The 6,756-nt window shown below is 31.9% G+C and overlaps 1 long non-coding RNA gene across 1 annotated transcript; it reads left to right on the forward strand.

Moving 5' to 3' along the window:
* Positions 1–506: 506 nt before the first annotated feature.
* On the forward strand, positions 507–1,115 carry LOC139095020 (uncharacterized). Its single transcript, XR_011544826.1, has 2 exons — positions 507–626; positions 691–1,115. It is a non-coding gene; the product is annotated as an uncharacterized lncRNA (long non-coding RNA).
* The last annotated feature ends 5,641 nt before the right edge of the window (positions 1,116–6,756 follow it).

Below are 6,756 nucleotides of genomic sequence, written 5' to 3' on the forward strand. Positions count from 1 at the left end.
AACGGAAGGGAGAATAAAGTTTACAAAGAAGTTGTTTTAAAGATTTTTGTCGCATTTACTACAATTTCTTTGTATTTAACAGAAGCTTCTGGTATGGGCATTTGTCGTCAAGTGCTAATTTATTCATCTTGATAATTTGATGTTGTCTTCAATACTTTAAAGGATTGATGACTTCTGATAAGACCGAAAATGATCGAAAAAGCCGAAAATTCAATACTTGCTTATTTACCACGCTGGTCGTTCAGATCAGTTGCGATCTATGACCTTCCAGAATTCGATAGTCAATCTTAATTAATAACCAATCTTTTGAGTTAATTTCAATAAAAAAGGTCAACGTATCAACGTATTTTTAAAATTCGAGTATTTAATTAAGACTTGATATACTTTGTCATTTACCAGTTCTCGTAATATGTTATTTGATAGCGTTATCAATAGAGTAGCATCTTTTTCGTTAAAATTTCTTTAAACCTATAAAAGCGAAATTATTCCTATCAAATTTTTCAGTAAGTCAATAACTTTCAACTACAAATTATTGGAAATTATACTTGTGGCCAAAATGAAGCTATCAATTGTGTTTCTTGGACTGATTTCTGTGGCTTTTTGCTGTGAATTTAGATGTCCAAATTGTAAGTTTTTTTAGCTTAATTAAAAACATTTTAACCTCAAATTAATTTTAATTTCAAAAACTAGCTAGAAACCCTGTCCCGAATCCAAATTTCAGAGCATCTCCTAACGGATGTGGAACACAAAGGCTCCTTGTTCCAGAATTTGCAATTCCTAATTCTGGATTTGTAACATGTTGTAACAGCCACGATAGATGTTATGGAAGTTGCAATAGTAATAAGGCTTCTTGTGACAACGCTTTTCAATCATGCATGCTCAATACTTGTTCTGAATTTACATGCAGAACAGCTGCTAATGGGTTCTTTAATGGAGTAAGATTGTTAGGATGTTCAGCTTATAGAAATGCTCAAGGAAGAGCTTGTTTGTGTTAAAGGATTGACAAAACTTGGAATCGTATTTTTAACGTGAAGCAATAATTAAAATTGAGTTTAAAATGTTAAAAATATCAAACAAATAAATAAAATTTGAGAACTTATTTTGCAAAAATTTAATATTGCGTGAAAATTTATAATGATACTAAGTAAGAATAGTTGATTGACAGATGGATAGGTCGGCCATCTGCTGTATTTTTGCCGGGACGCTGCTGTACTTTTCTACCTTGCTGCTTTGTCCCGGCAAAGCCTCAAAATGTCCCGATTTTTCAACAAGCCGAAAACTCCATACAAATATTAGAATTTTTGACAATTTTTGAACATTTTCTTTTTGAAGTTTCGGGTTCAAGCTCAAGAAAACTCAAGAAAATATTTTTTCTGAATTTTAATTATTTTCTATACTTTTTTGCAAGTTTTTATCGTAATTTAACTAGTTCTTTGAATATTAAGACTCCAAATAGTAAAAAAGAGCTCCAATAAAGTCGAACTTAGAAATGTCCCAATTTTTTCCGAAAATTCTCTGGCCATCCTACATATGGAGAAAGTAGACACATATCTTGATACGAAAGACATTTCACTTTCCTGTTTTTAATAAGTAATTAAAAATATTTAGCCTACGTGATAGGTATGTAGACTGATGGAAAGGGGATTTTTCATTTTTATCAATAATTTCCCACTTATTCACAAAATTTTTTCGTGATACATTTTATTTTTATCCATTTTTGAGATACCCAGACTGCAACAAGCTTTAAATTTATTTGATCTACAATTTTCCTAACAACCAGCACATAAGAACCCCTAAAAACTCAATAAAAAACTTCCGCCTTACAGTTATGCAACCCACTTACATCATTAGAACTTCATATATAGCAAAAAACAGAACTAGCCACAGAACAGTAAAACAAACGACAAAACATATGCAATAAAACAAATAAAACTTAATTTACATAAATTGTTCATTTAATAAATCCATAATAATCATTTTAATAACAAAAGTCTTTAACATCATTTAACTTTTTTATTGTTTTCTAGTTCCATTCAACTCCCTCGAGGGATGTTGTGAGTTAGTAAATACAATAATAACTTTTTCTGTATTATAGAATCAATTAAATTTTACCAGACATTCATTTCATTGGCATGTGTGTATATATGTGTATGTATATATCATTGTTTGTCCATTCAATATTCATTGTCAGTTGTCACTCAATTGTGATATATTATCAATTAAATTGCCAGAAGAACTGGATGCTATAGGAAGAGAGAGATTAAATTAATATGGAAGCTTTTTTTTTGTTTGTGGAAGGTATGAAGGGGGTTTGGTGGACCTTATTGAAATTTTTGATTTTTTTATTGATTTTTTTGGTATTTTTAAGGATTAAATAGCACATGATATAGCTTATATAGCCCAAAAAGCAGAAATTAATCCTAAATTATCCCAATCGACAAATTGACTGAATCTGGCACCCATCCAGGGTCACGTCAGCCTAGGATTACCCGAAATGTGTTCTCCAGGATGATAAGCCACTTTTATACATATCTGCTTACACAGCTGCTGGCTGCACACCCCTTTAAAAGGCAATAACCCCGTTTCATAACTCCCATCTACCTTAACCCCTGCACCTACCCCCTTAATCAATTTCATCACATTGAGAAATTAATCAATTGAAAAATTTTAATATCCACAATCCTCCTCTCATGTCCCCCTCTTCGTACAATGTATGCATGTGTGTGGCTTTCAATACCTTTTTTTTTTTTATTTGTTGCATCCATTTCTGCATATGAAGCTGAATGGATGAAGCAAAGTAAAGTTAGGAGTTGCGGTTTGTCACAGCCATCGGCTGTAATACATGAGAGCATGAGCAGTAATGAAGTCTAAAGCATTAAAACATTTGATGCAGTGAAGCATAAAACGGAGTAATTGATTAAATTTTCACTAGACTGAATATATATATATTGCATTATAAATACGCTACAATGATGTGATATGTGAGTGTGTTTGTGTACGGATGGGGGATCAGCAACAAGTTAAAGAAGAAGTGAACAAGCAAAAATGCCGTTTTTTTTGCCATCAGTTACGAGAAAAACATAAATTTCTTCATGAAAAATGTTTTATTTGCCCTTTTTTCTGGCCTCGTTACAGTCGACATACATACATAGTTGGAGGAAATAAAAAAATCAATAATATCAGCACATTCTGTAAACAAGACAATCGTTTATAGCAAGAGGTAAGCACGGTGAAGATGGAAAAATGGCAAAAGGAAGAGAAAAAGAGAGAGGAAAAAAAATGATTTATGGCACCGGGAATATGAACGTGGTTGAGTTATTCCGCACCTTACTTTGGACTATTTAATCATGCCTGAACCATTGGCTATAATAGTAACGATTATTAAACAGATAAAGGTTTGTTTGGTTTTTTGAAGACTTAATTTGAGAAATTTTTTGATGCAATATTTTAAGGGGAAAAGTTGGTTCGTGTTTTTGGATTGTCTGAATGTCTGGATGTATTTTAAGTCCATTTATTGAGTTCTCAGTCAATTAGATTGGATGGTTGTTCGTTCGTTATGGACCATCAATCTGTCAGATCCTCTAAAAAGGAGAATACATGAAGATCCGATCGGAATCATTGAGGATCTCGAAAAGTTAGTTTAAAATGACCTCAATGTCCCAATAATTGAATTTAAAGATCATAAAAAGTAAATTCAAGGATTTCCAGAATTGGACACACTTTCGAGACCGAGATCGAGTCTTGGATCAAGACTCCACCTAGACTGGTATTATATAAGTCTAAAAATCTAGACTGGAGGATCTAGTCTTGGTCTTGAAATCAAAAACCCTCAGCCAATCCTTCCTTCATAACACAATTCCAATCCAGCTTTCTATCACAAAAAGAACCAAAATTCATCCAAAAATAAAGCCTTTGCCTTTGCACGAAAACACAAACAAGGAGTGTGCGTATGATGCATGATAAATGATTTATTAGGTCCCTCTGTGCTATTTTGTTGAAATTTACTTAATTAATTTTTAATATTCAATGAGAAATCAATTCTTAATTTCCTTCCTCTAACCCCAATTTTGTGTTATTTCGTGTCTTTGTAAAAAAAAAGTTTTCCATATTAAAAATTAATGAAAAGGTGGACAGGATGTGATGCTTTCAGGGGTGTAGTCAGGAATGGGGACTCAAAACCTCAATGAAATGCATTGAAATTCATCAAAAAAATATTTCTTAGCTGGAAATTTTGTGTTGAGTCTAAAAAAGTAAGGGAATTGACCTCCAACATTGTCCCTTCCCAAATTACCTCTCTGGAACCTTTTCCGTCCAGAAATCAATTTAAGTTATGATTTGTTGGGTTTAATTTGAGCTGTTAAATGTAAACATTATTTTTTGAAATATTTTGGTAGGAAATATAAGAGGGTGTGACTGTCTGGACTATGTCTATTCACGAAATCTATGTTTGAGTTGCGTAATTATAGGCTTTATTAAGTTATAAGACTGATAAGGGGATATGAAGTTTTTTAGAAGGGTTTTCATGGCTGATAGAGAATTATGAAAGGAAATTTAATAATGTAATGGATTTTGGTAATATTTGGGGTCAGGGTTAGTAGATTCCAGATCTTAAAAGATGTTGCTCTCCAGCAGTGGTGCTCAACCTTTTATTTTTTGCGGCACATCATTGTAGTAAGCCTGAACCCAAACGAAGCATTTTAAAGAATTTTTGACGACAATCTTGTGTGCCACAACACACAGGTTGCCCACCACTGCTCTAGAGATAGCATACTAACATTAATATGAAATAATTGCTTAATGATATTTCAAATAAACATCAATTGAGTCATCTACAGTCGAGTCAATTGTAATTCAGTACATTCTACATTATATCCCATATATTTCAATTAATCTGACTCACAATACAAAAGTTCAAAGTTTCCTTTTGTTTTGTATTTTCCATAAATAATTTCTGAATATATCAACCTGCATTTGACTTCATCAAGTTTCATTTGTGATCCTTAATAAAAAAGGAAATATCTCACATCTCGTCTTTTACATTCACTCGCAAATTAAAAACTTCCTTTACAATTTTTTTACATCTCATCGTTGCTCTCGAAGTATCCATTTCAACAAACTATCATTGTTGTAGCTTTCAATATAAAAAAAGCACAATCTTTATGAATTCATATTTTTTTTGACTTCATTTTTATATTTTTCCCAGACTCCATTACCATGAATTATTACAAAAATGTGGAGACTATATAGGAGATGAATGAGTCTCACATTATTCTATTGAAGAAAAATTTATGAAGAACGGATGAGAACATAATGAAAGGGTTATGTACATATATACACATGCCATAAAAAAAGGAATAGACAAATAGTAGTGATGAATATTTTTTTTTTTCTTGCCTTTTTTTGTATAGTATAATAGATAGGTATGTAATCTAAGATTGGGATGAATATCTGTCTTGGATGAGAATTTTTGTGGATGGAGAAGATGTTAACAAAATAGTTGAATTTGTATATTCTTGATTGAGCTTTGAATTTTGAATAAACTGTTAGATTAAATTTGAAATTTGAGCAAATCGTCGCTTAAGCTTTCATTTTGAATGAGTCGTTGCTTTAGCTTTTAATTTTAAATTAATCGTAGCTTTCAAATTTGAATAAATCATCGCTTCAGACTTCAATTTCGAATAAGTCTTTGCTTCAACTTTCAATTTTGAATGAATTGCCGCTTCAAATTTCTATTTTGAATAAGTCATCGCTTCTGATATAAATTTTGATTGAGTTGTCGCTTCAGTTTTCAATATCGAATGGATCATCGCTTCAGCTTCCATTTTTAAACTAGTCTTCACTTCAGCACTCAATTTTAAATGTTTCGTCACTCCAACTTTGAATTTTGAATAAGTCGTCGCTTCAACATTCGATTTCGAATGAATTGTCGCTTTAATCTGCAATTTTGAACAAGTCATCGCTTCAACTTTCAATTTTGAATAATTTTGTTGATTCAGCTTTAAATTCTCAACAAGTCTTTGCTTAAAATTACAGTTTTGAACAAGTCGTCGCTTCAGCTTTCAATCTTAAATGAGTCATCGCTTTATCTTTCAATTTTGAAGATTCAGCAGCTATTTAATTCCTATAAAAGATTCTAGACAACCAACATTTAATAAAAAAAACTTCCTCATGCATCCTCAGTTTGCATAACTGTGTCATCACATTAAAAACAATGAGAACATGTACGCCATACATCAATTCAGGCGTTCCTTATTTCAAAAAAATAAAAAAAAAATTTGAACTTTGTCTCAATGGCAAATTTATAACATCCAGATTTGATTCTACATGCACTAGTTGAACGTTCAGTAACCCTCACAATATGACAGAGTTGTAGAAGTTGCAGCCATCATGTTCCATCTATTCGCGTTCAAAACTAATAAATGTCATCATTTTTAACGGTTCGTATGATGTGAACTTTAACATTGCTTGTTGCCACGACAATATACAATTTACATTCTGGTTGCAGTGTCACCTTTATGCTGAAGTCATGGTTTTTAACATTAATGGAGATTTTATTACCATTTATTGCCATCAGCATCATCTATTGTTATTCATTCCTTGTTGTTATGCAGTTGCTGTTGATGACTGGATGAGTCTTAAGATGTGCATTGACTAGTTAATGATGTTTATGTATAAAACGTGATAAAATCAATTTTTTGACATGATTTACAATCGACAAGGATCAACTATAGTTGCAGTTGAAGCGAAGTTTTAAAA

This window comes from Chironomus tepperi, unplaced genomic scaffold, assembly GCF_022539635.2.
Source record: "Chironomus tepperi strain 1889 unplaced genomic scaffold, CSIRO-AGI_Ctep_v1 contig_359, whole genome shotgun sequence".
Taxonomy (NCBI): Eukaryota; Metazoa; Arthropoda; class Insecta; order Diptera; family Chironomidae; genus Chironomus; species Chironomus tepperi.